Raw genomic sequence first — 10,802 nt, forward strand, 5'->3', positions numbered from 1 at the left:
TCTGTTGTCTCTTTTCTAAGTCTTCCTTAATAGGAGGTAAGATTTGTATCAGTTCAGGATGATACAGGTCAGCTGAGGAGAATTGATTAACTTGAAATCCTGAGTCAGGTATGATGTTCGTTTTGTCTCCTACTATCGCATCTTCGATATTCTCGCTATCCATCTATGAGAATATAATGTTTAGAGTGAACATATCAAAAATTGTAAATCACATGATATATTAATCAATGCATTGGATAAGCACCAACATTTAGTGGATTTGGCAACTAAAAGTGTTTAATAATATGGTCATAAACTAATTTAACCGACGCAAAAGAAATCATGTTATTTTTGTCCTAAACTAAAAAAACTCTATTTGCTTATTATTAAATTTATATTTTTTCGTACAAATTTGTATGCGCAAATATATTTATATTAATTATGTCATAAGGAATTTATTAAACGGATCAAAATTAATAAGTACATATACTACATAAACATGATAATCACATGCGTGGACATAATACAAATATGTATATATGTGTTTATTAAAGGCTCAAGGTACTAGTGGGGAAGTTCAATTAGGGAGGAAAAAGTTTAACAGCAAATATAACCTTAACACAAAACCTTCCAAGTCCTTCAATGACCTTGGATCAACTTCAAGCACTCTTTTCTGCTAAGGGACTCAACCCTACTAATATAGTTGCACTCTCAGGTATAATAATCTAGCAATTACTTTTTGACCAATAAATGATTAACTTTTTACCACTACACTTAGTTTTTGAATAAATTGTAGTCTTCATGTTAATTCAGTTGATCACTACACTTGGTTGCAATTTAAGTATATAATTAAGAAATTAAATCAATACATAAAAGAAAACAAATAAAAAAAGAAAATTTAGAAAACAAACATGTATAAATGATACTGACAGAAATTCTTCCTATGACATAAACAGTTGACAAATAAATTAGAAGAAGCAACTAATTGAAGATTATGAATAGCCAAAAAAAAAGTTTGGAAACAATTAAGGTGAAGTGGAACAGACTCCACATGAACGTTAATAAAACCTAACAAATAAGGAATGGATTTATACAAGCAACAATGCAATCATTTGTCATGTAAAAGTGTTCATTGGAAATATGAGTGAACTAGTTATGCATATGTAACAAAGACACACATAATAATGTCCATTCACATGCTCAGAACTCAGTCCTCTTGTTTTTTGATAAGGAGAGTTCAAATAGAAAGCTAATTCTATACAACCCTCAAGAAGATCCTTGTGTACAACATCGAGTCTTCACTTAGTAGTACACACAAACATACACACACACGCCTCCTCAGTTTCCACTCTTATACATGCCTCATATCATGGCCCTTGTCATAACACACCATGCAATCCACTTCTCACAAAGAAACAGCACACACAAAGTTAAATGGCATGTTTCAGACCCATATTCACACCTATATGTGCTGTAATGATTTTTGTATTTCATTTTTGGGGAAAAACTACGATTACAACAGAAAAAAAACGCACCTTTGGCTTGAGAATGTAGGAATGAAGATGCGGTGGAGCTGTCCCGAAGATGATGAAGCTGCTGCAGCAATGCCGACGGCGTTAGGAAGCTCTAGCGTCGCTGTTGAAGATGATGCAGAAACAGGGAAGATGGAGATGGAGATACGTATTTTCCTTTTCAGATGAATTAGGGATTTTTATTTGTTATTAATGAAAGGGTATTTATGTACTTTTACACATTTTTACACTTTCATCCCAGTTTTCTTCACAAGTTTGGGCAGAAAATTTTTAACTGGACCCCACGTAGGCTTTTTTATTTTCCATTCAAGTTCCCTGCTAATCCAAACAGGGAAAATACAAGTTTTTCATTGGTTTTCATCTTTTTCCTTTTCTTTCCTCACAAGTTCTATTATACCAAACAAAGTGTAAGGGATACTCTTCAAAAATAGGGATAAATACTTTTTTCGTCCCCAAGGTCTTGGGTCAAAATCAATTTCGTCTCGAACCTTTTTTTGTTATTAAAATCATCCCCAACGTTACAAAACATTATAAAATCGTCCTTTTATACATCAATTTTATTTTTTTTACCAAATTACCCTTAATAATTAATATAAATAATAAAAATAATATTAAAAAATAAAAAAACACCCCCCAACCTGCACCCCCACTTCGTGTCTCTTCCCTTTCTTCTCTCCCACCCCACCCCACTCCCCTATCTCTTCTCTTTCTTCCCATTCTCTATGCATGCCACCAATGGACTCACCATACTGCCTCAACCATAACTCATCACTAATTCCTTACCTTCACCTCCCTGACCCAACCCATATTCCTCATGCCCACCACTGTTACAAGACACTCCTCCGTGACGACGCCGTTTCTGAGCCGTTAACCGATACGCTCTTCCCAAGGGACATCCGGCCTTCCCTCCGATGGCAAGTTCTCTCTCTACCAGGCAGTTGATGCCTTCGACAATGATGGTTGGTGGTCCGGCGAGATCACCGGCAGGCTTGGGCCTCACCACATGAGTGGATTAACGGCGACTGGATTCTCTCCCAAAGAGAGCAACCACAGCCACAACCACTACAGAATTAGCAACAACAGCTAGGTCACCAAGATTGAAACTTTGAGCCCTGTCCCTCTGCCTTCTAGAGGTCGTGCGCTCCCACATCTCCGCCACCGCGAGGTCTACGGGATCTTCACATGCAACCGCATCCTCTTCAACCACACGCAAAATCACACGGGCCGTTGGCCAGATCAAGTTCGGGTCTGTAGAGAAAGCTCTTCTTGTTAGCGTCGAGCTCCATCACCCACAGCTGCGACAGCGCCAGCGCCAGCAGCAGTAGGAGGAATTTTTTTATTTTTGTCACTTCCTTCCTCTTTTCGTGCTTCTTTTTTTTATTTTTTATTTTTGAAGAACATAAAAAATTTCTATTATTGCTGATTTTGATCTGAAGTTGCAACTGATGATGATTGTTGAATTGTTAAATCTAAAGTTTTTGTTGATTTATGTTATGGTTGTTGTTGTTGAATTGGCTGAAAATGCTGAATTTGTTGTTGCTAAATCTAAAGTACTTAACCCTTGAAATTTATTTTGTGGTTGTTGTTGCTGAATTGGCTGAAGGGAAAAGGTTTTTTGTTTAAGCTGAGAAGAAGAATTGGGGTTTGGGGAAGGGAAAATTTGAAGAGAGTAGGAGAAAGGGGATGGAGAGGGAACAGGAAAGAGATATCGGGGTTGTTTTGCAGGTGTTTGACTTAATGCGAAAGCAGGAACAAACCCCCTTACAATTCTATTTTACTTAACACCCTAAAATCTAAAACGCGCTCTAATGGCTACGTCGTATACACGCGCTATATATAACTACCAAATTTAAAAGATTTGTTTCCTTCTTCGTTTTCCTTATTTGCAGATTTGCTCGTTCTTCTTCTCGCGAAGCTTCCCCTGGTTTCTTCGATCGTTCTTTTCTCCTCCTTTCTCACTCGTTTCTTCTTCGTCATTTACGTTAGTTCCTCTCTCTGTAACTCCAGCTTCATTTTCTATTTGATTTTTTGTTTTCTGAAATCAAAGTTTGAACTCGTTTTGAAGATAATGGATGATTCAACCTCAGATTGTCAGCTGAATCCAAGCGAAGTGGATTATGAATTTGAATCTAACGAAGTTCCTGATGTTTGATTTACATAGGATTACTATGAATTTTGTTGCAGTAATTTGTATAGCATTGTGTAGGTGAATAATTCGTGAACATTGACTGTCAAACTAACGCATGAAGATAAATCTGTGGATTGAATGTAATGTATTAGTTTTGATTAATTTTCTGGAATTTATAGCAGACGATCAGGTGTAGATCAGAACTTTTTTTGGTGTATTTTTGAGGGAAGTGTGGGTGTATTTACAGTTTACTGGTTTTTCTGTTATTTTAACTGAGTTGTTGTGGTTCGGGTGTATTATATCAGACACAATTGGGTGTGTTTCTAGTTTTTGACATGGTGTATTCTGCAGCCTGTGTATTTACAGTTTATGGCTTTTATTGTCATTTTAGTTGAGTTGTTGCGGTTCGGGTGTATTATATCAGACATGATTGGGTGTATTTTTAGTTTTTGACATGGTGTATTCTGCAGCCTCTCTCTGTTGTTGATGACCAGTTTGTTCCCAAGGTTGGAATGACCTTTACCACCCTTGAAGATGCTGGAAAAGTTTACAGGAAATACGCCAAGGCTGCAGGATTTTCTACAAGAGTTTGGAGCACAAATAGGAAGGAAAATGTGATTAAGAACCAATTGATTACATGTAGCAGAGAGGAAAAATGAAAATCTAAAATATCTCAAACAGCACAGGGAACTAAGCATGTTCATTCGTCGTACAATAGAGAATAACGAGGAGGCTGGTATTAGACTAAGCAAAACTTACCAATCATTTGTTGCGGCTGCCGGGGGTCATCGCGAGTTAAATTTTATTGAAAAGGATGTGAGGAATTACATTACGAGAGAAGTGCGAGAAGCGTGGGTGTGCTTAAAGACTCATTTAATAGGAATTGAAATGATTTTCTGCTGAATTTTGGTCTTGTGGACAACAAGTGGCTTTCAGGTAATGTTTATTTAAAATCTGCAACAGAGGTGTAAATTTAATTTTTTTCGGGTGTATTTATAGTTTGTGTTTGGGTGTATTCTGCAGATCTCTATGAAGACCGTCATATATGGGTTCCAATCTATTTGGATCACCACTTCTGGACAGGGATGTGAAGCACACAAAGGAGCGAGAGCATACATTCTTTTGGGTGTAAAAGCAGTGTTCTTTTGGGAGTATTTTCTGAATTTTCTTGTATTTCACATTTTACATATATATACATATATATACTTCAGAATCTTGTTTTTATGTTATAAAATACTTTTTTTTACAACGGTTTAAGGGTTTTAGGTATTAGGGCTTAGGATTTTAGGGTTTACGGTTTAGATTTTAGGGTTTACGGGTTAGGGGTTAGGGTTTAGGTTTTAAGTGTTTAGGGTTCAGGATTTTAGGGATAAAGCATCAGGGGGATAGATTTTTGGGTGTATATTCAACTTTCTTTGGGTGTAAAAAATGGCAGGTTATGGGTGTATATTTGGTTTGATGTTTTCCTTCATATTATAGTATATGTAATTCATACATTTTGAATACAGCAGAGAGAGTTTAATTATTGAAAGAAATTTTACAATAAACTGGATTATAATTGGAAAATTTTTACAGCATGTGTTCAATTTGTTACAGGACTATATAACATTTACATTAATCAATGTCAATATCCTTAGAATCTATCTGACAATTTGGTGATGCACCCTTAGCGGCGGGATGTGCATCAGGCCACCAAATCCCAAATCCCTAACAATTGTTTTCTTCTCCTCGCTCATGTTTCTGAATTTCTCACTTAACAAATGTGTTGCACACTTAAGGTCTTTGGTTTGCTGTAAACAAAGCAAAATTATAGTCAGATATATTTCTATTATATAAAACTGATTTCATATAAGACATATATTTGTTCTTACATTTTTTTCAGCTTGGTTTCTGCCTGTCATTTTTTCTGAAATGAAAAATACACCCATAGATATCAGTAAGATATACCCATAGATATGATTTAGATACACCCATAGATATGAGTCAGATATACCCATAGATATCAGTCAGATATCACTCAAACATGCATTAATATACAAGGTCAAGCAACATTACAAGGTCAAGCAATATACACCCATGGACAAGTAAATATTAGAACAGTTGCAACTGTTGACTATATTACAGTATATCAGTTCAGAAATATACACCCAACAAATTATGCTATATACACCCAACAAAATACTCAATATACACCCACCAAATCACGCAATATACTCCCAAAAATCAGTTACCAGAAGAACTAGAACACCAAGAACAGTAACACCTAGAACAACTAAGAAGAACAAAATAACCTAGAAGCAAGAATAACAGTAAAACCTAGAACAAGTAGAACATTAAAAACTGTAAAATGAGACCTAGAACAAGAAGAACAGTAAAACCTAGAAAAACGTAGAAGAACAGTAAAACCTAGTTTGAAATCTGGAAAATATACAGGAATGGTAATGTAACGTACCTTGAGTATTATAGCTTTGTTTTCTCTGGAGATTCTTGATCGAGAGTTTTATGGTGTGTTGATGGAGTTTTCGAATGTTAGCGACGAGTTGTATATCCAATAACTAAATTGATAGATTTTTATAAATATATTTAGTCAACGTCTAATTGAACATGTTATGTGTCATATATGCTATCAGTTAATATTTTACATCATTAATTGTTGACGAAAATTGTGAATGGAATAACTGAAAGATAAATATAATTAATTAGTAATTTTTGAAAGACTAATTTAATCAAAAAATTCTTTCAAAAACAAATTTAAAAATATTTTATTTTTTAATAACTAATTTGACTAGTAACCTTTATTTATTTATTCTGCATGTGCTTGAGCTCCTTATTAATCATTATTCATTCGTTCGTATTAAATTGTTATAACTAGAAGACTAAAACTATCAATTATGCCAATGAGTAATAGCTCAAATGACATAGTCTTCCTATACTCAATTAAGAGGTTGCGGGTTCGAGTCTCCTATCTTTTGGTAAAAAAAAAAATAAAAAAAACTAGATATCAATTATTGTTTGAGGTCAATTACAAACTTTTTTCTTTTCTTTTCACCTTGGATGATGATGATTATATGGACGATAGGTGGGTAGGTTTATTGTCTTCACTTTTCACCACGCGGCAAATAAAAGAAAATTAAAAAAAATATTTTCACTAGAATAATCTGGTTCACTTTTTTTTCACTAGAATCTTCTGCCAAAAGCAGGGCCGCATTTGATCTTATGATTGCTCATTTGGGACTATATAAAAAATTTCATAAACTAAGCAAACTAGGTAGCTTAAATTAATTAGGTACGTAAAAACTAATAAACAATAATGGGTGTTTTTGATAGTATTGGAGAGGTGTGTGAGGAATGGTGTGGAATACAGCACAAAATTAGAAAGCTAAAGCAAATACAGGGAGTGGAAATAAAGGTGAAGATGGATTGCGAAGGGTGCGAGAGAAGGGTAAAGAAATCAGTGGAGGGGATGAAGGGCGTGACAGAAGTGGAAGTTGAACCCAAGCAGAGCAAGTTAACTGTAAAGGGTTACGTGGATCCAGAGAAAGTGTTAGAGCGCGTGCTTATGACAAGAAGGCTCCGCCTGGGTACGTCAGGTACACCACCGCCTTCAGCGATGAGAACCCCAATGCTTGCACTGTTATGTGATGTATCTTGGTTATTCAATGCTGTGTATGTCATATGTGGAGCTTCATGTACAGTGTCATTGTACAAAGTGGCATAAGTACGTAACAACTAAAAAAAGTAACAAGCCTAAACACAATAACAAAGTCCAATTAATCCTATAAAAGAAGGTTATTCTCATAGTGGAATTCCTACTTGTCTTTTATCAGATTTATTCTCAATTTCTATTATATGTATTCATCCACCAAAATTTAAAGGTCTTCAATCATCATGATTCTTATATTACATTCCTACATCAAACTAATTTCGTTACACCACACTTTTCATGACCGTATCCAATTTTTTTATCTCCCTTTCTCAGTTTGCTTTACAATTTACATGTACACACATTCGTAAAATTTCAAATTTTAAATTTTGAATACAAAATTAAAATTAAAAAAAGGATTTCTCTCCCTTCTTTGTTTCCATTTTATCTCTTCCTCCTCTTCTTCGGTTCTTCTACTTCCTCCTCATCAGTTTCTCTTCTTTTTTCTCCTCCTTTTAATGATTCTATTTTTGTATAATCTTCTTCTTTTTCAGTAGTTTTTATTCATCTTCTTTTTCTAATTCTTACTGTTCCTAATTTAAGTCAGAAGTGGAGATTATAGAGTTAGTGTACGCACTAAGACAGAGAATGTCACTGTACTTGATGGATGCAACCTTTCGGGGAGTCATCGCGGTGGAGGCAACGCTATAGCTGGTGGTAGGGTTGCAGCAGTGGATGAAATGGCGACTGCTACGGTGGTGGACCATGCTATGTCGGTGGTGGTCGCAGTGGGTGCGCAGATCGCTGGAAGGTACTGAGTCACCGCCACAAAGAGCACATGCAATGAGACTATGAAAGCAGAGAGCACAACAACGATATAATAATTTTATATTTGTCTTTATCTTTCTGTCCGTAAAGACTAGATTTGCAACCGGACAAGGATTCATCTTCATTTTCAAGATGTTCCTAATGTCCGTCCTTTTAATTTTGACTAAATCTATATGTAATTTGATATTGAAATTTGAATTTTAAATATGCACAACCTTATCAAGCATTCAAACCATCTCTCAAATAATCAAATTTCAATTTTCTTCTTACCATAACTCTCTTTCTTTCTCTATCTTCTCTCATGTCTTTCTTCTCCTAGATCTATATATCTCTCTGCATCATTTCTTTTCTTTTATTTTTGTTATCTCTGTGTTCTCTTTGTCAAACGGAGATTTCTTGATGGTGACATGCATTATGGTATTGTGTTTGTTGCGGGGAAGCAGAGGGAAGAAGTAGAGACACGACAGGGAGGAGCGAGAGATGCATACTGGCATCGACAATAATGGGCATGCAGTTTGGTGAGGCTGAGATGATTCGGATGGCAATAGACAGAACGGAAGAGAAGTCATAGTTGCAGCACCAGAAGCGTCCATCAACGGTCTTGGTGCGATGATGCTGTATTCTCTGCTTATGTAAGTAGTCGTCTTCTTCAAATGAACGTATACGATTTTTAATTTTGATATGCCTACTCATACTCCTCTTTGTTCAGTCACAGATTCATAATGGTTTGTGATGATGAGCTATGTGTGTTCCTTATTATTTGATCTGATGTATATGTTCTAATTTTGGTAAGAATTGAAATGATGATGTTGTTGTTGTGCAGAGGCGTCTTTGCCTGGTGTGGAGCTTTTGATGCAGTAAATCCATAACCTCATTGTTGTTGCCGGGATTCTATTTGCAATTCGCCAAAAGGTCTTAATCTCTTTCCCTCTTATCTTCAATTTGCATCCAATATACAAACCAAATGAGATTGTTAAGTAATGCAGCATGAACTAATCATTTTTCCTTTAGTTTTTGATGTCCTGGCTTTGTATTTTCAGAGTATATATTCATTTTCATCATCCTCATAGATCATATTTTTCAATTTTTTTCTTTTCATCACTCCATTAATGGAGCAGAGTACGTGAAGGCAAAATCAAATTGGCTACTGAAAATTCGTGGGCAACCCCGGCAAGAAGGTTTAGCTTTCGGAGTCCAAGATCCAACAGCTCTGCTTGATTTCCAGAGACATTTTCTTGCAACAGCCAGATTTATGGGATCTCCAATCTTTCATTTAGATTTGTGGTACTCTAACTTCTTGCAATCCCTGACACTACAGCTTTCTTTCTTCATAACAAGTGAATATGTACACTTTTGTGCACCCCTTACTCTACTGCTTTCTTTCTTGCAATCCCTTTTGTTTCGGTCTTCTTCCTTTCTTTTTGAAGTCAGCATTTGATTGATTTGTTATTACGTTTATTTTTTATTTTAATTTTTTTTAATAGTGGTTTTATATTCTTTTAATTTAAGAGTGACATTACTATTATATTTTTAAATATGTTTTTTAACCATATTTTAAAATCTTGATTTTCATTTCATATCACCTCTCTATAATCTTATTTTTCCAATACATTATTGACTAAGATTTGGTAACTTCTACTGTTTATGATACACGGTTCGGTATCTCCTTTTTGAGTTTTGATAATGAAATTTGGTAAATATTTTGATTTTAACTGTTTATGTGATCTTTTCATATCTTTATCATTATCATAACCTCAGAAAAAAGAAAATAATATCACCACAGAAGCAAGGAGGTGAAGAAACCATGATGGCAGTCCTGAATGTAATAATTGAAAGAGAAGGGAGGAATTGGAGAAAGAAAGTGGTGGTTCAGGTTCACATTCTTCCTTGCAAAGCCTTCTCTGGCATGGTGGTTCTGCTGATGGTGCTTGGTTCAGTTGTGCCTCAAATAAGGTATATATGATGGATATGAATGAATCCTCAAATTGAGACAATTTCATTTCATAAATAACAAAGTAACTAACTCATATTATTCTTTGTTTTCGCAGGTAGGATAGGTTCCATTAACACTGCCATACCCATTCTCACATTAGTTTATTTTTTATTTTGTAGTTATTAGTTTAGTGCCTTCATTGCCATACTCTATTGTGGCATATCTTTTGGGGTGCATTAAAACATGCGAATGGAATTGAAGGCAGATCAACAATTGTTGTTAGAGTAATAGCATGCTTTCAACCCTTGCACAATTGTCAGGTAAGTACTATATGACTTATATAGACATGATTTTCAAGCTTGATGTGAGATAAAAAAAAACACTTATGTCTATTATGTGTTATCCTCTGTTATTAATTATCAGATTGTTTTATGAACTCATAGGGGATGAATGCTATCTTCAAGTTTTTCGTCATTTGCTAAAACCTGTCATGAAGATACATAAAATTTTTCTCATCTAGCTGAAGCTTGAAGTTTGTAGTTTTCTTTTATTATTATTTGTCTATAAAAAAATCAAGTTATTGAAAATTCCATATCAAAGCATTGTATCGCCCTAGCACCTATTGATAAATATTTTTATGTTTGCATTTTTACTTCTATTTGTCATCTTCATCATTGATTGATTGACTATTGTTCTTTAGGTTATTTTTTCATTGAATGGTTAAGGCTCATATGAGCTATATGTTATAAGGATTTGTAT

At 34.9% G+C, this 10,802-nt stretch overlaps 1 long non-coding RNA gene across 1 annotated transcript; it reads left to right on the forward strand.

The window, feature by feature from the left end:
• The first annotated feature begins 9,302 nt into the window (after positions 1–9,302).
• On the forward strand, positions 9,303–10,361 carry LOC140181690 (uncharacterized). Its single transcript, XR_011876756.1, has 3 exons — positions 9,303–9,394; positions 9,869–10,063; positions 10,159–10,361. It is a non-coding gene; the product is annotated as an uncharacterized lncRNA (long non-coding RNA).
• The last annotated feature ends 441 nt before the right edge of the window (positions 10,362–10,802 follow it).

The sequence above is a fragment of the Arachis hypogaea genome, chromosome 18 (assembly GCF_003086295.3).
Source record: "Arachis hypogaea cultivar Tifrunner chromosome 18, arahy.Tifrunner.gnm2.J5K5, whole genome shotgun sequence".
NCBI lineage: Eukaryota > Viridiplantae > Streptophyta > Magnoliopsida > Fabales > Fabaceae > Arachis > Arachis hypogaea.